The sequence below is a fragment of the Anabas testudineus genome, chromosome 11 (genome assembly GCF_900324465.2).
Source record: "Anabas testudineus chromosome 11, fAnaTes1.2, whole genome shotgun sequence".
Classification (NCBI taxonomy): domain Eukaryota; kingdom Metazoa; phylum Chordata; class Actinopteri; order Anabantiformes; family Anabantidae; genus Anabas; species Anabas testudineus.
The window spans coordinates 10,911,261-10,938,720 of NC_046620.1; the positions used below are offsets into that span (position 1 = coordinate 10,911,261).

General features: G+C 39.8%; 1 protein-coding gene across 1 annotated transcript in view; it reads right to left on the reverse strand.

Moving 5' to 3' along the window:
- The window catches only part of atxn1a (ataxin 1a), a 78,913-nt gene that overhangs the window by 22,588 nt on the left and 28,865 nt on the right, over window positions 1-27,460 (reverse strand). Inside the window, 1 exon segment of the mRNA XM_026346701.1 lies at window positions 5,183-5,298. The gene's annotated coding sequence lies outside the window, so the exon portion shown is untranslated.

A 27,460-nucleotide genomic window follows, 5' to 3' on the forward strand; every position in this document is an offset into this window, starting at 1 on the left:
TTAAGACCTTACATAATAATGCATACATAACAACTGATGGTAATAAAAGCTTTCACATCAGCACACTCACATGTGCTTTAGCATTTAGAATAAAAAATTACTAGATTTAAGTTAAAACCAACATCATTTCATAGTAATAACAATAAATTGATCTTTGTGATAAAGATTTGCTCAAGAACATTTGTTTTTATAGCTGAACAATAAACTTCACTGTCTTCAGTAGACAGTTACAGTAGTATAAATGCTAGTGAAATACAAATAATAAAAAAAACCCCACAAAATTATGTTAAACTTGACTGGAAACAAAATAAATATATGTTGAAATGTGAAAAATGTATAGCTGCAGCATCTTCTTCTGCCATCTGCCACCACAGTATGTATGTTATATCTGGTATAGCCCAATATTGGATTGTAATACTGGACCACAAATGCACTGTTTGGACTCTAAGTGATTTTTATTTTAATTACTGTACATAATTCTATACCTAACTAACTCAGCCACAGTTCATGTGTGTGCTTAAGGATTTACATATTAGCCTCTTCTGGAACATATCTTCTGGATATGTGCAAACCACTTCTAAATCGAGGCTACTGTTCAACTATGCACTTATGTTGCCCATGTTGGTTTTACAGAAGAGCAGCTTGATTCCAACTGCTTAATTCGTTGTGGAGGGAGAGAGACAAGAAGGAAATAGACAGACTGACCACAAAGGTTTCTCATTGCTTGCCTTAGTTTTCCAACTAATTCTTCACTTTCTTCCAACATCATTATTTTCTGTTGTTTTTATGCACACACAGAGACACACACACACACACACACACACACACACACACACACACACACACACACACACACACACACACACACACACACACACACACACACACACACATTGTACACATAAACACATGAAAGGAAATTCCATCTCAGTGACATTCTCTGGGTGGGCCATTTCAAACTAAGGAAAGACCAGCAACCACTTTATAAATTTTTTCTAAGTGTGTGTGTGCAGTTACCAAAAAGACTTATTTATATGCTGGGTTTTTCTGCATGCATGCAGCTGTCTAATGGTTTATATCAGGCTTTTGGATGCTTTCGCACTCTCTCGCACAGACTTGTCTTGAGGGTGGCTGTATGTATCCCTACAAGACCCAAAACTTTTTGACCCTGGCCCAGTTTTTGCCTAGAAGACCACTGTGCGTGTTTGTAGTATGACAGCAGTTATGTAAGGATTTGCAGTGAGAGAGAGAGAAAAAAAAAGACAGAAGCGTGCGGCGGGGAAAAAAGAGGAGATGAAAGACATAAGGGGAGGAGGGAAGGCAGTGCAGAATAGCAGCACACATAAATGAAGGAGAAGCAGAAAGAAGATGGATAAAGACGGTGATGTCACCTTGTAGTATCACTGCAGTGAGAAAGACAAAGAAAGAGAGAGAGAATGAATGAGAAGGAGACGTAGGAGATCTAGTAGCTGATAGAAGTCAGCCTCCCACTCCTTAGGCAATTGATTCGAGGACATTGTGTGGAATGCTCTGTGCGTGTGTGTGTGAGTGAGTGAGTGAGTGAGTGACAGTGAAACTGTGGCTTTGGGTCTCAGGGCATAATGTAGTACTACTAGACATCTCTCTTTTGAGTCTTTCTCCTCTCGCTTTGTGTGTGTGTGTGTGTGTGAATGCATGTGGGTGTTTGTGTGCATACAGGGCTCAGTGTTTATATGTCCGTGCGTGTATGTGAAGGAAAAAAAACAACAGCAAAAACACACCAGTTTGTGTCCAAAAGAGCATGTAAATGTGGGGCAAAGTCACTTTCGTGTGTATTTCTGTTAAATGTCGTGGATCCTGTTCACTCAAGATAAACATTATATTTTAGAGTAAAGTCTTACAGGACATAGTGTTTATGGTTAAGTCTTCAGGGAATAAATGTAAGCCAATGCATTATCCTCCTATGTGACAAAAAACAAGATTGTGTGTGTGTGTTTCAAGAGGACAGCATAATGGAATGCCTCGGTTCAAGACTTGCCAAGAGCACTTTTCCCATACGCTAGGGAGCCAAGACTTCCCCAACCAGCCAAGAATAGCACTGGCTCCCTCACTCGCTCTCTTTCACCCACCCACACACAAACACTCAGACTTTTTACTTTTTGGATTCAACAAAAAAAAAAAAAAGAAAAAAGGTGATAATGTAAAGAAGGTAAACAAAGCTTCACACACATCAGCACAGTGAAAGAGAAAGAGGAGTATTTTCTAAGTTACTGTACCTATAGTTTATTGTAAACGTTGTATCTATGGTTAGGTCAATAAGCGTCATGGTTTGATTAAAATGTCATGGCAATGAGGCAGAACTGAACAAGAAAGTACTGAGAAGCAGATAAAAGGCACAAAAGAAGAAAAAGAAAAAGATGAGAGAGCAGTGTCCAACGTCCAGACGATTCCAGCGGTGAAACTGCAGCACTTTCCAAACTCTCTGCTCTCTGTGGGAGAGTGCTCTCTCTGAATGTTTATGTACGTGTGTGTCTGTGTCTGTGTGTGCATGCACACTTAAATAGTTGTGTTTTGTGTAAGACAACAAACTCATGGTGGATAAAGATCCATTACTAGCAGCGAAAAGTTTAGCCACAGAGCAACATGTTTTCTGCTCATAGGAATCATTTAATCTCATTCAACTAGTTAATGACACATTTTGAGTATGAGTGACTTTAAAAATATTCATCTCGAAGGACTGCACCACATTTAATTTCACCTATTAAATTAACCGTAATGTTTGTGAACGTAGTGGACAAGAAATGTAAATTCCGTTATGCATTTATTCAAATTAGACCACATCAATAACTTGCGCAGGAAAATAAGGCAAATGTTATTTTTGCAGTGATTTCAGCCTACAGTCTACAATTGAGGTTGTAGTCCAGAAGAGTCAGGCTGTCTTGAATTACTTTTTAATGTCTGCACTGTTGATGCCTGTACCGTGCAATAATGAAATGTTTTTAATTAGTTTGTGATGCATATTATTAGCTCATAGCTGGACAGATCAGTGCTGCCTTGAGACTTAACCTGCCAATTAGTATCCTGACACTCTAGTAAAGGCAAACATTCATCTTTCCACTCTTGTGTGCAGGTTGCTGGTGGAGGTCGGTTAGTGTTTGTTATTAAACCCACCCCTGTCAATTGTTTATTGCTCACGACAGCAATAAACAGACATGTAGAGAATCCCTAAGGTGACGAGGCAACTGGAAAATAACACTCCAATCTCCAAACGTGTAACACAATGAGGGGGAGAGAAATTAGCTTAAATGCATGTATATATTGATTTTTTTATGAGTCACTGGAAAAAAGGACCTTAAAGTGAATAGGGAGACTAACAATCAAACAGGAGGTCCAGGTTCAAATCCTTTACCTCAAGCATTTGCTTGGCTAAAATGCCTGTAAGCAACATACTCTCCAGCAGCTCCAAAGATGCTATTCTGCAGCTGACCCCTGTGATCTTACTTACTGACTCTCAGTGTGAATGTGGAGAAAGTAAAAAGAGAATTTCTCCTATGGGAATCAAAACTACACACACACACACACAAACACACAAAAAAACAGTGTGCGTGCTGCAAGTAATTCACAAAAAATCAAAGCAGTTGAGGTGTAAAGTAATTTAAAGAATGAAATATTTATTCATAGAGAAATTAATCAATGACCATGCACATACATTAGACACCCAAACACCACACTTAAGTAATAAATATAAACAAAGTGATGTACGAGTAGTATATAATCTCACACTTAACATTTTTTAGGTGATTGCACGCTAGATTCCCCTCCGGAGACCCTCAGTACCATGAATTATACTGCTGTTTCAATAAAGAGCTCAAATACACCCGTACACCATGTGGTTCCTCTGTAGCAGCCTATGCTTACTCATAACCAAAGCTGGGATTCTTATATTCCACGGTAAGGATGTGTTGTTCACTTTTAGACAGCAACACTTGATGTTACGTATGGCTCAGGTTACAGCTACAAGGTGAACCTTTCTCATAGCAAGACTTCAGAGAGAGGTACATCACTCTCAGCTGGAAGACCAACAACTGTCTCTAAGTTGGAAACTAAGAGATGGTGTTGATTTGAGAGCAAGGTGACCACTCTCCACTGAACACGATGGCGTCAGTGAGATCTGCCCAATTTTGTGTCCATCTGGAGATCACTGTCACAAAACCCGAAAAGGCCAGCAGGTCTCTACTTCTGAATGAAACCCATCTGCCGCCCCCCATTTGAACACAAACATGAACACCGAGCGGCTTCATGCCTGGTTTGAACCACCGTTTCGGATCTGTTAGCTGAAAGTCATGGAGTCCTCTCCCTCCATCACGACATTTACACACACGCGCTTTACCTCATTGGGACGACACCCACCCTCACACCCAATCTTCACACTTCTGCACAGGGAAGGGTCCGGAGCATGGGCCCACACCAGACTCATTTCTTCCCCAAGCCATCATTCCACCACCCAAACAACGAGACAAATACTCGAATCGAAGTTTCCACCTCATTGTAATGTTTCTTCCGGGTCGCTGCTGTTTGTGTTGTGTTCTGTTTTTGCACTGTCTTTGACTTGTATGCACTTTTCTTTGTGTCTGCACTGTTGCAAGCACAATGCACTTATGATTTTGCTAGGACAACTTACGTCCTCAGCCCATGTTGTCTGCGTTTTATGCACATGGTTTGGAGAAGTTGTCTCTTCACTAACTGCTTCAGCTATATGTGGTGGAAGACAAAAACTTCTGACTGTTGATGCTGTTCATTCACGGCAAGCTCTGTATGTGAAGAGCTGCCACTTCACTTATGTACAAAATCAAATCTACTTTACTTAAAATGCATCTGTGACCAGAGCGACAGATTTATCAGCAAAACAAGGCTCTTGGCTATAGAGAGAACACGGAGCTGAGAAGTCCTTGATGTCAGAATTAATAACGTCAAATAAAACATGATAGTACGACTAACAGCTTTTAGGTTGAAAGAGAGACATGGTAGCAGTTTGTTAGTAATGATTCAGCAGTAAGCGGTGAACCACTGTTTATGCAGCACAAACTCAATTCTAGTGAAACTAAAATCATGATTTACGTCTCCATCTACTCATCTAAAATCAGCTTACAAAGCAATTGGCCGACACAGTGCTTGTTACCAGGAAGAACAGGATTATTCTCACCTCATTCAACACAACTTCTCCAGACCCCACCTGGTTTGTCAACAGGTACAGCCCATGAAGAGGCGTCCAGATTCTCCCAGAATGCAGTGTGTTGACACTCGGGCACTCAGCACTCCCTGATGGATGAAAGCAACATGAGTTAAAACCTAATTACGGAAAGGATGTTTTGATATTCCTTGGAAATACGTACACACATTATGGAGGAACACACTGAGGATGCATCACAGGTCACAACAAATAAAAACACAACCCACACAACAGTATGGGATTTTGACATTTTGCTATAGTGTTGTGGCTGTAAAGAAGTAAAATAAAAAATATTTATCTTATCTGTATATCTCACAGCATCGAATCACAGCTACTGATAATGATGATGCACATTGTTTATTTCAGTACATAAGTGGAAGACATTTACATAAAGGGACAAAAGAGACACCTGCAGCTTAATACACTAATAAACATATGTAAGGACTGTCTACAGAAAAAGGACTGTCTAGAAAAGATCTATACAGAAAGGAAATTGAACTAATTTATTATTCAAAACTGAAAAATATCACATATCACCTACAGTACAGTAGTGCTCAAAAACACAAGGACAAACATTTATAAACAATTTATCAATCCTCAGTATATATTTTGAACAGGTCTTTAACATTTGTGCTTCTTATTCCCGATCAATTCTTACTCGAACCGTACAAAGCTTTACGCCCTTTAAACCCTACTCTTGTTTGATATTTTCACTGTCAATCTTTTCATTATGTAGCTTTCATTTGGTCTTGTCTGAAAAGTGTTTTGTTGTTTAAAAAAAAACCTAATAAATAAATAAACAGAACCTGTCATTTTCACTATAATACTCCAGTGCATCTTTAAAAACATCAAAAGTGCAACAAGCTGACTCAAGCAGACACCCACACACCAGCATAAGAGACAGAGCGGTTGATCATCGACAGTGTGCACACACTCTGTGGGACTAATTAGGCAAGTTGTGGTGGAATGATGGGGATGTTACAGGGATACTAGAGACGTGTTCCCTGCTGTTCGTCATCTACAGTGTGTGTGTGTTTGTGTCTCTCTAGGCATGTTAGTGCACTCTGTGGAGGTGAGGGGGTGTCATAGATCCTACTGGCCCACCTCTTACATGTCCAAGGTAGGAGGTTATGAGCGGAGAATGAAACACCCTACATCACCTTCAGAACCTCCGGAAGATGTGAAAAAGATAGGAGGGTTATCCACATTGTTTTTTTTTAAGTATATTAGAAAACTGATTTTCACATTTAAATATTGAAAAGTGAGAAGCAACAAATAAAATGCACCTGACAGGAACAGGAAGCAATATATCTCACATTAGCGCCAGCATGTAGCAGTTTAACTACTACATTGTTAACTCCCCTCTCTTTATTTGGAAAGCCTGTTGATTCAAGGTTGATACATAACTAAATCTTCGTACGATGTCAGAATAATAAATAATTAATGAAGGTATCTGCTCTGTGCCAGCTGTGTGTGATATTACGCGCGGTTTTCAAGAGGTGTTATGTGTGGCACTGAGCTGATCAGAGCAAGACAAAGCAAAAGTGGAACCAATTTTCTCTGTGGACAGTTCGTAAAACTGGAAGCGTGAAGAATTCTGGACAGAAGATGATAAATATCTTATTAATTAGATTTTTTTTACAATGCATACAGTGATTTCTTTAAGCCAAGTCCACAGAGGAGGCCGTCTTAATTATCACTGAGGGGTTTCGCACAATATGACTTTACAGTTGTTTGAAAGTGTTTCTGCAGTTTACACAAAGAAAACACTGAGCTACATTGGTAATAGTATGATCATTCCACGCACACCTTTTATATTATGTATGATAACTCTTCTACAGTGATCTGAGAGCTTAAGTGAAAACGAGATATGATACTGGAAAAGTGATGCCAAGTCTGGAACTGTAAGGTAAGTTAATGTGTGCAGCAACACAGAAAACAACACGGTTTGTGCGCACTGGTGGTGTAATGGAGAGACAGGAGAAGAGGAGAAACTGAGGCAGTGCAAACAGCAACTGACAAAGCAATTTATCATTATACAGTAGTAATAAAAAGGCAAGAAAGGATGAGGTATGGCAACAGAATGACAAATACCAAAACTGCTAAAAAGGGAAAGTGGAAAAGAGGCGATCCAGAGGTGACAAAAGGAAGACAGATGGAGAGAATGGAGAGGAAAGAGAGGACAGAGAGAGGTGATAGAGAGAGAAACAGATGGTGGCAGAGAAGAGGCAGATAGAAACTCGCTGGGAGGACAACACTGGCTCAGCTAGCGAGGCACAGCAGGGAGTGTGGAAAGCTGAAAAACATCAGCGGAAAGGGAAGAGAGGGATGGGGGGGGGGGGGGGGGGTGTCAGTGCAGCATGGAGGTTTCCTTCCCAAACTCCACAAACCTTTATGGAAAATAAGATGATACCTGATATTATGGTGAAATATTTAGTTTTTAAAGGATGTAATGTGCCATTTTAAAACCTATGTCTAGGTATTTAATGATAATGAAAAGGACTCAGGGAAAGAAATAAAGCAATGCAGTAAACATCGATAACTGACCTGTCATCACGAGTCGTCTAAAAATGAAAAGAATACTTTTATGTAGAACAAACTGTACATGCATCTGCCTCACACTGTCATCAAAAGAAGCTTACAATGACCTGGATGAGTGAGGGTTTGGTGTTTTGGTCGGGGCATTTTGCCAGTGCTGCCAATTGAGTGCTGGAGCCAAGAGACTGAATGAGCGGTTTACAAACTTGAATAAAAGACATTGCTGCAATCTTTTGTGTGCACACCCTGCTGTTGTATTCGGTCACAGTGGGTGAACGGGTTCACAACGTACGGTCATTCATGTGTGTTCTGTGGCTGTGCGTGGTGATGATATTCAACGTGTCTAACAAGTGTTCCCTGGGAGTGTTTCTCTGTACTTGACTACATGCTGGCATGATTACACCATGAATACTTTTGTCCACTCAATCATCACTTCATCTTTTTAAGTGCCTGCATTCCTCCCATTCTCTCTCTGCCAAGTGCAGTCAAAAAAAAAAATGTTGTCCACCCACAATCACCAAGGCTGTTGCCAAATCATTTGCTTACTGCAAAGGTCCATAAAAATGCTGTAGAATCTGTAGCCACAAGTACTGGTTTCAAAGGCTAAGATAGGCAACAGATTTACCCAAAAATGCTTCTCAAGGTCACTCACAGGGAAAAATATAGTGTTGAAAGTCAAGCGTTTGCTAAATCTAAGGGTATATGTTAGAATTGGGCACAGCTGGTCCCAACTTAACCTAACATTGGCATATTTCTGAAAAATTTAGACATTCTGTTTTAATTTCCACTTCTTCAATTACATTTGCTGCAGCACACAGTTTCCCATTTGTATTAATTATGACAATCACACTCATAGGAATACACACACACACACACACACACACACACACATAGACAGAATAGTTGAGGAGCTGACGTAGTGTCTGACAGCTGTTTGGTTGGTTGAGGAAAAATGCAGTGTCCTTTTGTACTTTGTGTGTGTGTGTGTGTGTGTGTGTGAACGCACAGTGACTGACCATCACTGTAATGTAAAGGAAATGCCTTACTTAACCACAACCCCATTTTCCTAGACTCCAACATATCTGCCATTCCACAAATGAGGAGCCAACTATCTGAAGGCTCAGGGTGCTAACAGCTGAGAGGAATGTTATCTTGGGTGCACACATGTCTGGAAAGACCAGCGTCCTTTGCTTATCACTATCTTTTATCTACCACAATGCTTTGTTACTGGAAGCATGTACGTGGCAGCTGTGTTAGCCTCTGTGCCATTAGAACAATTCCTGGTATTGACCTGGACTATTTTTAATATCCAATTTTATGATGATATACTGTTGGAAGGAAGGAAAGAAGAACAAGATCACAAGCCAGGAAGCGACTACAAATCATTAAGTGAAGACAAACATAAAAGAAAGGTCAGAACTTCCAGGTTTACAATACTCTCGCTTGCCCTCCCCCCGGTTCCTGATGCTTTCCATTTAAACACCATTTATAGCTATCCCCTGCACATGCAAATGTCAATCAGAGATATCTGAAATCAACCCACAGTTTTCACAGGAAGGATGCTACCTCAACATGGTAAAAAATATCTACAGCTCATTCTTACTATATACATATACATACAGTATAGTTTTACTAATAGAGGTCATACAGTGGTTCTTATCCACACTGTTAAATTAACCTACAGTTACTCAGATACTAGACATTATCATAGCAAGTGTATTAACAGTCCTGGAAACCTGTGGGTGCTTATGTATGAAATAATTTATAATATATATAACATAGAACTCCTGTCAAGTTAGTTGTGGGTGGAGCACATCCATAAATGCATGTACACACAAACACAGCTAAAGGACAGGCATTTGTTTGTCCCAAATAAAGACAATGGGGTAAGACAAATCCAAGTGTGTGTGTATGTGTGTGTGTGTGTGTGTGCGTAAGCTTCTGCGTTAAGAGGGCATGCTGAGAGAATAGGAAGCGTGCTTTCTGTGCCAACCTTCTCCTTGGCATTCAAACAAGGACACGGATACACACACACACTCACACAGTGCTTAGCATTTTTAATTGGCCACTGATTTGCCAGTTACTGTTCTTACCACTCTCTTCACCCCACTGTGCTGGCCCCCTGCCCTAGAGCCTGGCAGAGACACAGCTGGACCAGGGGAATGTGTGTATGTATGTGTGTGTCATCTTGAGGTAATTAGTTTCACAAGAGAGTGCGTGTGTCTGCACATATGTGACCGCACAAAATAGTGTCACTTCATTTGAATAGACTTCACAACATTTGTTTGTGTTCCACTAAGGAAGGTTCATATCAATGTCAGACTAGTCTGAAGTCTGGTAATTTGAAACATGACTAAAGGAATTCATATACTGTAACAATGTGTGACGGTCTTAGCTGCAGCTACATCATAAATTTATCACCAACACATTGAGAATTTGTAAAATATTATAGTCTGCATAGATTAATAGCTGTGGTTTGTTCCTTTCTCATAAATGAGACAGTAGAAAGAGCTTTAAGCCCAGCTGTTCTGCTCAGCTAGACTAGGGCTCTTTAATGTACAACTTTGTTTAACCACACGAGAGCGCTGCGGAGCACTTCAGAAATAAATGGAAATAAATAATGAAAAATCTTTCAGATGATTAAATAAAGTTGCACTGAAATGTCTTTGTGACAATGAGCCTGTGCGTGTGTGTGTGTGCGTCTGTGTGTTTAATGCACATGATGATTGTATGTGAGATTTATGTCCCCAATATCAGAAGCAGATTGCATCCTCCCCTGTGATATTTTGCAAGGCAATGACAATCACCACTCATTCCTCTTGCACACTAATACACACAGATCTGTGACCAACCCAAGGTCAAAACAAAGAGGATGAGATACGTGTGTGATGAGGGTGGTCTGTGTGTATATGTGTGCATGCATGTGAGCGTGCGTTTCTGTGTGTGTGGGTGTGTGATGACATCATTACTAGAGCAGAGCACTCTATAGCTGATTGATGGTGAGAGGGGTTGTTATGGTCGACTGCTGTGAGCTCATTGCCCGGCAACCAGACAATTGGACCTTGTCATTGTGTGTGTGTGCCCATGTGTATGATCCCAGGCATGCTGTTCACAGGACAGACAGGTCAGCCCGTCTCACGTACAACTATTGACACAAACTTTTGTGCATATAAATGTGTACTGTAGTACATATGCTAATTGCCCCCTTACTGTACTGGTTTAGACACCACTGTGTAATTACTGCTTCTAATGCTGCAAAGTTGACTAGCATTCAAAATGTAATATACTGTATACGGTAGAAAAAAACAAAAAAATGCCTCAAGGGGCTTTACAATCCATACATCAGGGTTCAGCTGTATTGTTTCCCTATAAACCTGAAAGTAAAGGTCACTTCAGGACAAACAGCTCTATTATTCCACACTTCTGTTTTCTATGTATAGTGCAAGTGGTTTCCTTCATAGGAACATTTGTGAGGACAATTTAGGTAAAACTATGTTACGATGACACACCTCTTTTTTACTGTTGAGCTAGTGGAGCAACTTTGACTGACTATCAAGCTGTTACATCTCACATGCGCCCTACCGAGCCAGTCCTCCCTTAAAAACTATTTCTATAGGTTGTCTGCACATACAGCTTATTACTACCTGCAGTATATTAGGTTTCTTTTGTTAAGTGAGCTCTAGTTACTATAATAATTATGATGAGAGCAAAGGAAGAATTGCAGTGATTAAAAAGTGTCAAACACAGCTCTGACACGTGATCTTCCCAGTTGAAATCGTTGGTTTTACAAATCTCACACATACACACATTCACTCTTCTTACATGACCGCCCCTAAAGACGCAAACAAAGGACACACAATACTAGCATCACATAACAAAAAAAGAATAGTGGCTGGGCCTGCTCTGATTTCACCTGAAAGACTGACACTCATCAGGTTCTTCAGTCTGAAAGACTTACTGGAGCTAACAAAAACTAAACTGTAATGTCTTTTTTAAATTTGTATATAAAAACAAATGTGACAGCAAGTTCCCAGGGTATCACAACAGAAACATTTGTTCTATCACCGTCTCCTTATGTAAATAGTCTTATGGCCTTATGTAAGAAAAAGAGTAAATTATTGTTAGCGTTACGCATTATTTTAGCCTAAAGTGGACCAAGATTTAGGAATCATGCACCACAGCTGGAGGCTCTCTAATACTGAGGGCCTCTATTAGCAATAATGTAAACACATTCTCATTTTAGATGCTTCCAAATCAGATTACAAAAATGCAGTTCTCCATTTTGATTTGTGTCTTTGCAGAGCAGAGAAATGAAAAATGTGCTTTAACAATGTTAAAAATGATTTAGCAGTTAGTTACATGTGGCTGAAATAGAAAAATGTAACTATATACCACTGCTGAGAAAGTGATAGATATGTCTGAGGTAGTATGCCTCAGGTAGTCACTGTATAGCTCAATAAATAAAACATCTTACTGCTGACGTTAGAGAGTGTTTTCTTTCACTGAGATCACATATTCCTGAATGAGAAAAAAAAGGTATTCAGGTCTGGTGACAGGGAGGCAGCGAAGGAGGTCCAGAGTCGTCTATCTGTCAGAATCAAGGAGGGAAACGAGGCTTACAAGAGGAAACTAGAACAAAGCGTTCAGCAGAATGACACCAGCGAGGTGTGGAGGGGAATGAGGACCATGACTAGTTATAGTACCAGCAGCAGGTGATGTCACACATCCCAAAGGCTTTCACGAGACTAATCCTGGAGTACCTCTGACCTGTAGTCAAGCCCTCACTTGACCCCCTCCAGTTTTCCCACCAGCTTCGACTCGGAGTGGAGACTGCCATCATCCACTTGTTTCTCCGCACCTTCACCCACCTGGACAAGCCTGGAGCCTTATTAAAGATTATGTTTTTTGATTTCTCTAGTATTTAACACCATCCAGCCTGCACTGCTTAGGGACAAATAAAGAAAAACCCAACGACTTCTTATGAACTGTCCACCCCAGAACATCCACCTGCAGGACTGTGTGTCTGACACTATGTTCTGCAGCACAGGTGCTCTGCAGCAGACAGGAGCTGAATCTAGTTCTAAGATGACTCTGCTGTTGTAGGATGTTGTAGGTGGAGACATCACAGAGTAGAAGAGGGTGGTGGATAGCTTTGTGGCGGTGTGGGCTTAATCATTTCCAGCTCAACATAAGTTAAACAAAGGGGCTGGTGGCTCCTGTCACTCCTCTCTCTTGTTCATTATAAACTAAACAACTAACTCAAAGCGCTCTATAAAAAAGGCCCAGAGCCGTCTGCATTTTTTGCAGAGGCTCAGATCTTTCAATGTATCTTTCAGCATGGTGCTGCAGATGTTCTTTGAGTCTGCGGTGGCCTGTGTCATCTCCTGTGCTGTTGTCAACAACGTGAAGATGGTGGGCACTAACAGGCTGGATAAACTAATCATGAGGGCTGCCTCTGTTCTAGGCACAGTGCCGGACCTTCTATGTGTCGTGGCTAAAAGTAGGATGATGTCTGAACTCCTCTCAATTCTAGACAAACACTCCTGCCCACTACACAGCGTGCTGCTGGACCGAGGACCACATTCAGCCAGAGATTAATGTCTAGTACTCCTCAAAGCGTCACAGGAGATTCTTTCTCCCACTTACAGCACAGTTACTACAAATGCATCAGGAACTTATGACTTCACATTCAACCTTTGATCGTAATCATTATTTATGTCACCACTGTTTGTTGCACTTTATTCTACTGATGACATTTAGTGACCTATTTTATCCATCTTTAGATTTTGCTTGTTCTTATTGACTTGTTGTATTTTAGCTGGTGTGGCTCTTTCTTTTCTTTTTGAACAGCGTGCAGCTGTTATAAGGCAAATCTATTTCTGGGATTAGCAGAATCTTCTTAAATCTTGAATGAAAAATCTAGTAGGTAATAGCATGAAATCACTGACTGTGCCCCAATTTATAAATGGGGCAGCAGTGAAGCCTTGTGGTTAGACGGACTATTTCACAAGGGAAGGTCAGAGGTTAATGCAACAGTCGTGTCCTTAAGTGTAAAGCCAACGCTGTCTTTAGGTGAGTCACTTTCTTCATTTGTTTTTATAGCGATGGTCAGCAGGAATGTAAATTGCAGTTATTAGTAGTGTGGTGGTTAACATATTACAAAGTATTTAATAATATGTATGGTAACCTAACTCAATTTCTGTCTGTACAGGATGTAAGAATATCAACAGTAGTTAAACCCAGACTCAAAATACACTGCACAGCTGCAGAATGAAAACAGAGTATCTCTGAACTCAAGACAGATAAAAAAAAAAAGACAGGACAGATGAGGGTGGGGTGATAACAGAGAGAATGAATAAAAGAAAAGTGATGGAACACAAAACAAAAAATCAAGGAACTGAGTTTCAAGTATGATAAAAGAAAAAGAAACTTGTCTGAGTCTCTCTCTCTCTCTCTCTCCCTCATTCTACAATCTTCAAAGACTGATGCAGCGCTCCTGAGACAACTCTACCAACACTGGTGGGACACACACGCTCACATACACACTAATACACCCTGCTGTGAGACAAGTTATGTGCTACCCTCATCTGAACCAAAGTAATGATACACTACAAACTCAGACAGATGAAGCAAAAGAAAAGGGCTGAGTCAGATAGGAAAACATAAAAAGAAAGAGGAAGAAATTAAATAAACAGTATCAAGATATATGACAGGAGAAGAACTAGCCCAGTGCCAGTCAGATACAGTACGTGTGTGGAATCAGTTTTCAATTGTCATATGCATTTAAAAAGAAAAAATGGAGCAGCAAACGTCAACATTCGAATGAGTTAACCATATTACCATACTGCTAAAAACAACTATCACAACAAATGTGTTATTATAATCCAATGCCACATGCTAATTCCAGTGACATGTTCAAAAGCCCTTACTGACATTATTATTATAATAATAATTAGCTGTTTTTCTCTATTAAAACATTACATATTTCATATTCAATCAAAACAACTAAATAAAGAAACCAACTTTTTCCCAGAGAGAAAAAAAAAATCACAAACAAACCCAACATCACTGTATTTCTCCACACAGCTCAGAGGATGAGTCTTCCTCTGCAGCATGAAAATGGGTGCTGTATATGGCTTTATCGCTAATCTGCACGGCTGATAAAGTCGGACTCATTATTTGCTGTGGTTGTTACAGAGACCGCTTGGTCTGGGGAAATAATATATCTGCACGCCTTGTTAACTCCGTTTCTCTTCGGTTGTTTCACCCGCCTGCGTTTTGTCTTTGCCTGTGTCTTTCTCTTCTCCAACTGTCTAATTCTCCCGTCTCCCTCAATGCCTTTTCATTGTTGTCATTCAAACCCTGTCATTGTGTCTCTCACTCTGGCTCCAGGCTTTTCACATCTTGTTCTTCCTCATTTGACCTTTTTTTGCTTTTTCCTCTCCTTTACCCGCCGCCCTCTGCACCCCACTCTGTTGCATACAACAATACTGTGGCCCTGCAAGTCAGTTTACTCATGTGTGGCCTATTACACACTGAATACACTAGTGAAATGAGCACCGACGATGTTTTAAACACAGCTCAATTCTACACTCAGTTGGTTAACTAACTGTGCAGAGTATATTTGACGAAAAAGCACGTTGATGGCAATGCAAAACATGTTCTATGTTACTACACAAATGCAATTGGCAAAAAAAAGCAAGGACGTTACATTTTTTGATAGCAGCACAAGCTGGGCTGTCACAAAAATTTTACTTAACTAGGCTTTTACAAGACTACTGGAATTAATTTTACATCAACTTGGCATCAGCATGTTGGTGCATAAAGCAATGTGCATACAAACATCAAGAAAAACCTGTTTACAGGCTCGTAAATCAGATAACAAATGGATGACTGAGGGAAAATGCAGGAAAGAAAGGCAGATGAAGCTACAAAGGAAGAGGTAATAACAAAGAACAAGCCAGCAAAAGCAAATAGGTTGTTGATTTTTCAGCTTAGTCAAACTCCATTTTGTGTCTACCACACAGAGCAAGCTCCTAACTCTACTTGCACTTTACTGCTAATGCTGAAGATAAACAGTCAGAGACACATTGATGGCTGTCATCTTGCTTGAAGAGTGTGTTTTCATTTTTTTTCAGCAGTCACACACAGAGCAACATCAATTTATATACTTCAACATTTACATGTAAACTGCTATATACAGATTTCCACACGTGCTCAGAAACATTAATTTGCCTATGGGCACTTGTACTGCATGCTTTTCCTGCTGCGTGCAGTTATGGTTGGGTGGTTTGACATCAGTCTGACAGCAGATGCATGGTGCTACTCCACATAACAGAACACTTTTGTCACACATGATACTGAACATCCAGTGTGCATGATGTACGTACGATCGGGGCAACAAGTTTATGTAAAAAGATGCAAATCCAATATGAGAGAAAGAGGAAATGCATATTGTAGGTGCTAATAACATTAAAAAGTGTTGTTATAATTGTTTCAGATTTGTCTTTCAGAGGATCCTGCACTGTTGGGTAGCAGGATCTAACGAGTGCTGCAGAAGACTGAAGTGCTATTACGTATAATGCATTGGTTTATCTGTGTGTGAGAGATAGTGGTTTTGTGTGTGACATGAGATGAGAATGTGACATCATTACTATCGCTGGGCGCTGGCTGATGGAAGGTCGTTATGGCTAGCTGCCATGTGGGGATCTTTTATTGAGTCTTTGGGTCCTTCTCCAGCTCTGCAATAAAGACAACGTGACATTAAGGACCTCTATGATCCTTTCTTCCATTTCCTCTTGGTCATTCTTTTTCTACATCCACCTCGAGTGTTTCTTCTATTCTCTCTGCGCCTTTCATGTTTACTTGCAGCCTACATGGCATTCTTCCCTTTTCTCAATTTGCCCTGCTCTTTTGCTCCATCTGCTCTCAATGTCATACTGCATACTAAATTAAATCAAAGGCAATATTAACTTATTTAGTATTCATCAGCAAGATATTAAAATTCTTTTACCAGTGATGTCTAATTTACCAAGAAATTGGTGACTGGGAGTTTTGATGAATCATGCCAGACGGAGAATAAAACATCCTCTCATCTCTTCCTCTTTTAATCTCCCCCACTGAGCTCTACTCTAAATTTTTCCTTTTCTATCTCCCTCTCAGCATAAATATCTCCCTTCCTCTCCCTTTTTTTCTCTCTCCATTCACTCACTTTCCATGAGCTTGACGTACTTGTCTGTCTACCCACTTTCTTTCCTTCCTCCTTTCCTCCGACTGTTTTTCTCCACCCTCTCTGTTCTTCACCTCCCTGTATCTGCAAATCACCATCCTCCCTGACGTTATTCACTGTCTGTCGATCAGTTTGGTGAAGTAATTCCAATTAAAGTCATAACCGCCAGTCTAATAAATAAGTAACTATAATCAAGTTTATGATCACAGTGTGTGTGTGTGTGTGTGTGTGTGTGTGTGTGTGTGTGTGTGTGTGTGTGTGTGTGTGTGTGTGTGCACGAGTGTGTGTGTGTGCGTGGGCTGAAGGCTAGAGCACAGAGGGGAGCCACTACAGCAATTTATGGCACTAAATCCAATGAAATGAAAAAAATCTGTGTTTGACTGGAGGGACTTTCCTATATGCTCCATTCACTGTTAGTACCTAAGCTGGTGTGTGTGTGTGTGTGTGTGTGTGTGTGTGTGTGTGTGTGTGTGTGTGTGTGTGTGTGTGTATTTAGGGGATTCCGCAGTTTGCTCGGCTCAGTGTCTCATTACATCATCACATGGGGCTCTGGGCCCACTCACACAAAAACATACATACATAGAGACACACTCAGACACAGAGAGCAGATACACAGGCAAAGACAAAATGTGTGTTAACCGTAGCAGGATATGTAGTATATATTGAAGTCATAATATTGAAGGGGCACGCTGGTTGACTCTCAAAGAGCTTTTATAATACATTTTCAATATTTAGTTAATGCTTGTAATAAGAGAGAGGCAGAAGCTAGGCAAGAGAATAGAGAACAAGGAAGTGACGAAGGGGAAGCGAGAAGAAAATTAAATAAGGTAGGACAAAGAAACAAAGTAAAGTTGGGGAAAGAGGAGGGAGAGAGTGAGGAGGAAGGTGACATGATTACACAAATTCATCCACTGCAGTCCATCATCAGTAAAAAAAACTACAACCTGCATCAGCCCAGAGCCAAATCTATTACGTTACATAGAGGAATGGAATGTGCTTGACAAAGGTCAAGACACCCAAACACGCAAACACTCCTGCTTAAGGTCCACATGAGGAAACAGGCTGAAAAGGTTACATTCCTCACCACCTACTACTGACTAGACATGAGCAGGAGGCTGACAGTACAGTACAGCCGATTAAACCAAAATACTAACTAAACATGGAGTTCATCCTCAGTTAATACTCAAAAGATGTGAGGATGGTTCGACTGCACGGAGACTATGAAAAGACAAGAAGGATGAGAGACAGAAAGGAGATGACATAGAGTGAAAGAGAGAGAAAAGAACAAGAAAGAAAGACAGTGACTCAAAGACACAAGAGACACAGACAGACAGAAAGTAAACAAAGTGAAGCTGATATAAAACAGAGAAGTGAGTGTATGAAGCTGAGTCAAAGGTGGACAGAAAGACAAAAGCAACAGAAAGAGTCTACATAACTACACTGAAGCTGTGGTTCCATGTATATGTATGCATATAACTGTCTAACACAAACAGCACGTTATACCTTCTACTGTCCTTTTGTGTCTGACTGACTGCACAGCTGTCACAATGGCTGATGGCTGGGTTAACCCAACAGCTGTCTGACTCGCTGCACAGATGTATGACTGGCTAACAGACAAATTGATTATCTGTCTCACTGGCTGGCAGCCTGGTTACCGAACATCTGTCTTGCTGCCTGATCAAGCTTTCTCACTGGCTGGATGGAGGTTTACAGAATATCTGAATGTTTTAAATCTTGTGTAGTACATGTACATGAACCCCATGGGTTCACTTCCTGTTTCTGTTTTGTGTCTGTGTGTGAATGCATGTGTGTTTGTATGAGTTATTTCTCCATGCCCAGGGAGGGGCTCTGTTGCTCTCTGCTGTTATACAATACATATTGTATAACAACTGGCAGTGTGTGGGTGGCTCCTGCCATCTGGAGAGACGCAACCCCTACCGTGACTGACACTACACACTCTATGTTTGTGTGTCTGTGCATACACTTTTTGTTTGTGTCTACACTGCGGCTACAAATAGATACAGCGTCATCTACAGTAGTTAGGTTCCTGAGTTCATGTACATGACGAAGTAAGAGGAGGTAATTGAGCGCAGTCCATAAACAGCGTGTATCTGCGGTGTGGATCGAGACTCGTCCTCTTTTATTCATCCTCAATAAAGCTACAGATGTAATATTGCAAAAAATAAATGCATCAATAACTCTACACATAAACCGAGATTCTTTATTATACCTATGTGGTTTTATCCTCTGGGGGTTTGACAGCTGACAACAGAAAGTGAAGACTTCATTATCTGGCTTAGCAGGAGCCAGACTCTCACTGTTTCACTCTTAGTTCTGGGTTTCTACAGAGATGGACTCAAACAAACAGTCTAGGAACCCATCCACAAATAAACAAAGGCACTCACACTCACACACACACACACTAATGCAACACAGGGTGAATAAGGTGCTGAGAGAATCCACTCCATCAACTCCAAGTCAGTGCTCTACATTGAACTGTTGCTATGGAGAGGAAAAGCATGGCTTTCCATTCTATTTTAAGGTAAATGGTGTTACATTTTTTTCTTCGCTGCATATATCAGAGTCAAGCAAACTGTGATTGCAAGCATTACTGCTACACTGTATAGCAACCGTGACAAGCTTTTTAATTATGAGACATTATTTGCTGTTACTAATCTGTAGTTAGTCAGTTTACCAAATTGGAGTGAAGACATCTGACCTCAACACCAGCCGTCAGCATGTTTAAATTATACACTGAATTATTATAAACACAGTAATGGCAACTAGGGCTGAAACGATTCCTCAAGAAACTTGAATAGCTCCATTGCAAAAAATCTTTTCCTCAAAGCTCTCTCTCATATATACTTATAAACAGTTCGCTGTGTTTCTCATGGATGATTATTTCTGTCACACAACATGCTACAGAGAGTTTGGAGAGTAACATATTGTGTTCTGCAATTTAAGCATTAAAATATATTTTTTTTTACTTAATTAATTGCTAGAATAATCAGTTGAATACAGCATTACTACAATATTCAATAGCTCTGGCCCTATTGACAACTACAATACGTTAAAATGAACAATCCTTGAAGATTTGACATGCATTTGTGTTCAAGGTTATATTCAACTGTAACACTTCCTAGTTTGATAAAAGCTATAAAACACAATGCACACATTGTACAAAGCCTCCTTTTAAAGCTTCTATTGAGTAAAGATGCACTATGTCCAGTATTTCCACTGGCAGTTCCCTGCTAAGTTCAGGTTAATTTTGTTTATATTACGAACATATGCAGACATGTTTGAATGCATTCAAACTTGCACATGAAATGTGTGGATGTGGATTAGAGTTACAGCATTTTTTTCAAGGTGAACGTGTAAGATACACGCACTAAGCAAGGTGTTGCATTGTCTCTGTTTTTAGCAGATGACTTCACACCTCAATTGGAAGCTACTGGAGCTCACATCCTACATGCTGTAATAGTGACTTCCACCTTTTCTTCCGCAGCCAGCCATCATCAATGCATTGCTGATAATTACTGTATTTCTTCAATGTAAAACTTTGACACCTTTGCATAAGGTGTAGTATACAGTATGTATATAGGGGACTGTTTCTTCCACATAATGTTATTTATTTAATTCACATATCTACCAACTATTGCACAAGTTTTCATCCAGTCATCCACACACACATATATATATTTTTTATTATTATTATTATTATTATTATTAAACTGCTCTACAATTAAACCTGGAATGGGAATCAGTGTGGTAAAGTCTCTGGACCACCTGTCTTAATGACTGAAAACAGTGCATTTTAATGTAACTAGAATTAATTAGCATACATTTCTGTTGCCTTGAAAGCCATAATGAAGATCAAAACACATACTGTTTCAAACTTGAATGAATTTGCCGCCAAGGTTCAGGTGTTCAAGATGCTAATTTTATTCCTCCGGCTTGTCAGGTAGGAATAAGTGCTGAAGAGAAGGAATAATGTGAAAATGTTGAATTAAATGTATAAAAATAAGTGTTCCCACTATGAAGTTATACATTATGATCTAAAAATAAGAAACATAAGACCATGCAAGATTTTGGGGCTCTCATTTCCTGATGCACAAACCATTCAACTACACACAATATTGTGATGCAGGGTTAAATAAATTGTTGCCAGTTGAAAATTAATCACCCATGCAGTAATTATCCAATGGGAGGTTGTTACATATTTGCTTAGTTAAATCTAGGTGGTGACTTTTCTTTTGGAGGGGAAGTGTATTAAGAGTTAAAAGCAAGTACATTAGTATCTTAAGATGAGAACAGCCATAGCAGATCTTTCAGCCAATCTAATTTATCAATAACAGGAAATCAAAGTTTCACAAATTTGAAACAAGCAAGCTTCAGTCTCCATTATGCTCACATTGACATGTTTCATAGAATAAACAAATGGCATACATGCCTGCCATGCATGAGCATGCAACAGATCTGTAAGACAAGTTATCTGAAATGTGAGAGCAACTATCATTTGTGAAACATGATGCTGTAACCATTTGTGCTTGCAAATAGCTTTTGTGAAACACGTTTCAGGATTACTGAATTTGCTGGCTTGATGCAGTTCTACAAAGGGTCCATTAATGACCATGAAAACTAAACTCTGGGTGCCCGGGCTCTGGTAGAGCACACAGGAAGACCACCACTCTTGTTGCATCATATTTCATCCTCACTACTTCCACCTTTCTCCCTAACCCCAAACAGGAAATAGTTCCTACACAAATCCGTGGGGACCTGTTTTGAGGCCTTTACTGTACAAATGTGTGTAAGCATTTGTACATGTGCTCATGCAAGTGGCTGTGTGCACAAGGCTGCATGTCTTTAGATCTGTCTCTTATTTAAGACTTCTGTGCACAAACACACACATTCACACACAGGTCTGGAAAGGTTATGGGAAAGAGTCTTTGGCTGCAATTCTTGGAGAGAGGGGGTGAAAGAGCAAGTGAAGACAACAAGAGAAAGCACAAAACAGAGAGCTTACTGCAAAATATCCACATGTGCACATAAGTAAAAGAAAACTGCAAATCTGTCATTCATTTTTCATATCTGTTCAAGAGCACCTTCTGTTTTCATCTCTGCCAGGTCACAACTCAAAATCTGAGTGCTCTGGATTAGATTCGACAAAAGAAGAATTTTATGGCAAAACTCAAGCCAATGGAAAAATACAAGGGAGGGGCCTCATAAATAACTGGACCAATGACAGCTCATGTCGATATTGAAGAGCAGAGAGGACAGAGGACGCAATGACAGAGAAGCGGCGGAGACATGAAGGAGACAATAAATATTAATCCCCTCCATACCTGCAATTCAAGGCATAACACTGCTGATAGGCCCCATTTAAGGTTTCTGAGAGATTTTTATTCAAATCCCACACAACACACAAGTATTCTGCTCATGTATTCGGCTAAATAATTCTGTCAGAAAATATCTAATATCTAATCCAAATCACTCATAAGACTGAGTGCACTTTGAAAAGATCAAGGAAAGAAAATACATTTTCACATTTTCTTGAGAAAAAAAGTTGTGGTCATGGTGTCACCTGATTTGAGAGCAAACCTTCCTTTTTATCTATCCAATAATCAGATTTTTATTTTATTTTTTAACTTACTGTAAAACATCAACAAAATATACAATTGCTGCTGTTTGATATGCTCAATGTAGCCACATTCCCTGTAAAGCAGTGCTGGTTATTAGAGCACCATTCATCAACTCTTGTCATAAATACAGAATATAGACCTGTCATATTGCCAACATTCAACCACAACATCCATATACTCCACTCAAGCCTTAATTTGAATTGGCACAAAGTATTGATACGCGACACAGAATCTATACAAACAACACTACAGTCCAGCCCACCATCTCACAACCATCTGGGATGCTTATCCAGACGTCTGCGTGACAGGCAGGGAGAGAAAGCAGAGGGCAGAGCCGCTGTCAGCGATAAGCCCTGGGTGATAAATGACAGGGGAGAGGGAGTAACACTTGTTAAATTATTTTCCCCTACATGTATGAGTCATTAGCAGCAGGTGGTATAGTGTGTAGTTTTTTTATTGTAGTTGTTGTTGTTTTTTTTTTGTATTCAGCATGTGTCCAAGTTAAAATAAATAAATAAATAAGAAATTGTATAATTACTCCTTGGAAAGAAAATTCAGAACTCATATCAATGAGGCAAATGGTGCCAATTCTATGGTCTAGGATGAACTTGCAATCTCTTAAATGTTTAGTGAACAGGTTTTTCTTTTTGTTTCTGCTTATGGAAATTTAAAGAATAAATAAGGCCATTTAATTAACCTTTATACAGGCAAAGCTAGTTAGAAATGATTCTGTACTGAGTGAAACTTCATATAACTCTACAGGATGTAGACTGTATACAGCATGAAACCAAATACAAATATTAATATTTGTTCAAACCCATGTCTCTGTCTCTGTTATTTCATTTGCAGATAAGACTGGTGGTAAAAAAAAAAAGTTAGAGGGCTGGGTTGATGCACAGCAGTAAATAATGACTGTTTCAATGCACAGGAGATTTTAGACACAGTAATATCTGGCTGGAATATGGGTCAAATCTGTCCCCAAGGACACCAATGGAGTAACCAAATCACTCAAATCACACAAATGTACACACACACACACACACACACTTACTCAACTACTGTTTCACAAATCAATGCGGCCCGCTTTTCCACTTATTTAATAGAGGAGAGTAAAAGACGTAAAAAAAAAAGGAAGGAAATGTCAAGGGAAGATAAGTGTGTGTGTGTGTGTGTGTGTGTGTGTGTGCGTGTGTGTGTGTGTTTGTGTGTGCGCGCATGTGCGTGTGAAAGGGGGATGGTGAGAGGGAAAAAGAGAAATCTAAAAAAAGGGAGAGAAGAAAGAGAGAGATGGAGACAGAGCACAGAAAAGAGGACAAGCGTTTCAATAATTCACAAACTCCTGCTTCATTTAGAACAGAATCAGTGCCCAAACTGGACCCGTGTGTCCTACACATGACACATCATCCACAGAGGCAGGCGCACGGTGTGTTTAAAGAGAAAGAAAAGCAAGAGAAACAACATATGTACAGATACAGGTGTAGGTGTTTGGTACCTGAGAGCAGCTCACTGACGAGCAGACATGAATTCCTAATAAAGGAGTAATGTAGGTTCATTAGTACGACTGGTGCAGTGAGAGACAAGAGGGCTTAAGACCAGGCTGCATTACATTACATCTTCATATAATAACCCTTTTTTCTCTCTTCAACTTTAAAGAGAGGCTGTGCATTTGAGAGTGAGCAGCACAGGAGTAGGACAGACACAGCTACAAATTTACTATGTCTAAAAATATTTGCCTCCACTAAGCTGGTTATTCCATGGCTCCTGGGTGTTAGTGTGCGTATGTGTGTGCATGTAAAGTACTGTACATGTGTAGCAACAGAGGTCAATAGTGCTAAAGTTAGAAACAGCACGTCTGTTTGGACTGTATATGTCCCCTTGCATGTTTGTTAGTTTGATTTGCAGCTACTGTTGACAACCATGTCTGTAGTCTGTTTGTTTATGCATTCTCATAGTGTGAAGATCTGCATGCACTGTCCCATGCTAAACACTTTCCAGGTATTGAGCAGTTCCAATAGCAGGAAGGAAATCTAAAAAACTAAAAAACACTAGGAGTGTCAACTCACTGAGAATAGCATTCAAAAAGAATTCACCATTTTAGAGATTTTAAGATATTTAATCTTATGTAATAGGTTAAACAGACTAGACAAAGTAACATCTACATGAGACAAAAGCGAATACACAAATAAATGATTTCCAATTCAGACTAACTGCATGGAAAAGGTTATAAAAGAATCTGTGAAAACCACAGTGAGTTGTGTCCAATGTAGAGGGAGGTAAGAGCATCCGCATTGCTACTGAACATATTAAGAAAAACAGTTGCCATTTCTGTGAAAGCTGGTGTCTCATTGACTGATCAGTCACTGTGAAGGACTTTGCATGAAGTCAACTTCTGTGGACGCTATCCAAGAATAAAACCACTACTCAAAAAACAGACTAAACATAAATATGCTGTAGATGTAGAGAGATGAGAGACAGCACAAAGACTCACTGTATAACATGCAGTATATGTGTGTTTGTGCCTTGTGCGTGTTCTCCTACTGCTGTCATTCACAGTGACCTGCAGCAGCAGGCATCTCTGTTATGTAATCATTGCTGTCAAAAGCATTCACACACACCTCCACACATGAGCACATGCACATCCTGTGTACACACACACCTGCTAGCAGCTTCCAACAGCTTAGAGGTTATTCTCGAGTCATGGTGAGAAAACCCTGCATGGTATAGCCACACAATCAAGATGGGAATGTTCCTCCCTCCTGCAGCAGATAAACAAACTAGTGTAATTAAGGGTCCAAGTCTTATATTTTCTATGCTTTCATTGTCATTTATACTAAAGGGTAAATTAAAGTATGACAACCTGCAGTATTATAATCAGTGTAAGTCTAAAAGAAACAGGTAATACAAACTCATTATTACAAATTAGTTTAGTAATACCTGTTTGACTTTGCACTGTTGCACTTCCTGGCAGTATAGTAAATTAATTAGACAAGCCTTTGATTCACTGTCCTTTTTCTGATCACAAACTCTTGTTTTCCACACATTAATGAATGTCACATTATGGCAGTTCTTTCCTCTCTCTCACTGTTTATGTTTATGTAACCTCCCACGCACCAGTCAACACAGCCTACAGTTATGTACAGTGGCAGGCTCACAGCATTGTGCAGCGCTGTGATGTGTACAACACGTTCCCTAGCTAAGGCTATCACAATACTGTATGGAGTCCCTGCAGAGTGTAGCACCATAGCACGGCATTTATACAGAGGGACTGTGTTGTACAAATGCATTCATGATAGGTCTGAGGATTTCAGTACAAGAAAGATTAGTTTTATTTAGAGGGGGAAATTTTAAAAATATGTAAGGGACTGGGAAGATTCTTAGAAGGAATTCATACAATATGCAATATGAAGAATGTCTTCAGAGGCTAAATAGTTTATTTTACTCAAAACTAGAAGTAGAACTAATAAGTCCACAAGTACAGGGTCATTATTATATATTATATAAATAACAACACTGGTACTGTGCACTTTAATTTGGGCAAAGACCACCTCGACTCATAATACAATCAGGGTATGGATACACATGGAAACACTTATTTAACTGAACACTAATCACTGATCTGATCATCAGCTCTTTTTCATTTTAGTTTGATAATAACTATCAATTAATAACAATTAGCAGCAATGATGAAAATAATTGGTGTGAGCAAATTATTCATTTCTTTTGAGCAGTTGTAATAAGTTAGTGAAGTTAAAGTGCCAGAGAAAACACAGATTTCTGACAGAAAGCAGCACTTTCTCTAAAGGTCCAACAGAGTGCTGGTAGCTGAAATATTTTTAGGGGTATACAAATACATACTGTAAGTCTGACACTCTCTCAGGCAGCGTTGAGTAATGGCTGCTGGTTATCACCCTGCTTTGTTCCATTAAAATCCCTCAACCAAAGCCTATCTGCCATTGTTATAGCATTCAGGAAACCACAGGGCGCTACATTAGCCCCAAGTTCACTCCGATCCCCCAAGTGAAGGAAAACTAGTTTAGCTCAATGGGCTATTAGCCCACACCTCTCCACACATAAAAGGATTGAGTAGAAGAGCATAAGTGTAGGGTACATAGAGATACTGTTAAGTGGCCATCCGTCTGTACAGACTGCACCAACAATTTTGTGATGGCAAGAAGGCTTAACATACTGTATCAAAGCACTATACTATACAGTACAGGAATAATAATGTGATTCTTTTTTTGGACAGTCACTCAGAGTCCCATAAAAAAACTATGTTTAAAGACAACTGATAATTCAGCAGAACTAGTGTAATCTAGTAGGCATAGAGAATAAAAGAATAATACATAATAAAACATAATGTCGTGTTAACATTACTAAACAGTGTAGCTGAATCATCATTAGCTATTAAATAAGTGTCTGAATAGAAAGTTCATTCATCCCCTGACACCTGTCGAAGCCAACTTGACTGGTTTTCTACTTATGACAGAGGGTGGGAGGCAGTGATGGAGCTAAACGCTCAGGTATAGTATCAATGTCAGATTGTGAGCGTTGTACAAATTTGCCAACCCATCTGCCAATTAGAAACACCCCTCAGAGTTGGCTCTGTAATGCCAGCCACTCGAGGAAAGGCAATTTGACATAAATAACATTAAAAAGCAGTGGTTGCCACAGTGCTGTTAGCTAATAAAAAGAGGGAGAGACAAGGGGAGGAGTGGGTATGAAAGGAAGACAAGAGGAGAGTGTGGCAAAGTCAGCGACAGGGAGTTTAAGAAAGCTGTGTAGAGCAGAGGGAAACTGACAGGCAAAGGACACGGAGCGAAATGAAAGAGAGAAAAATGAAGAGAA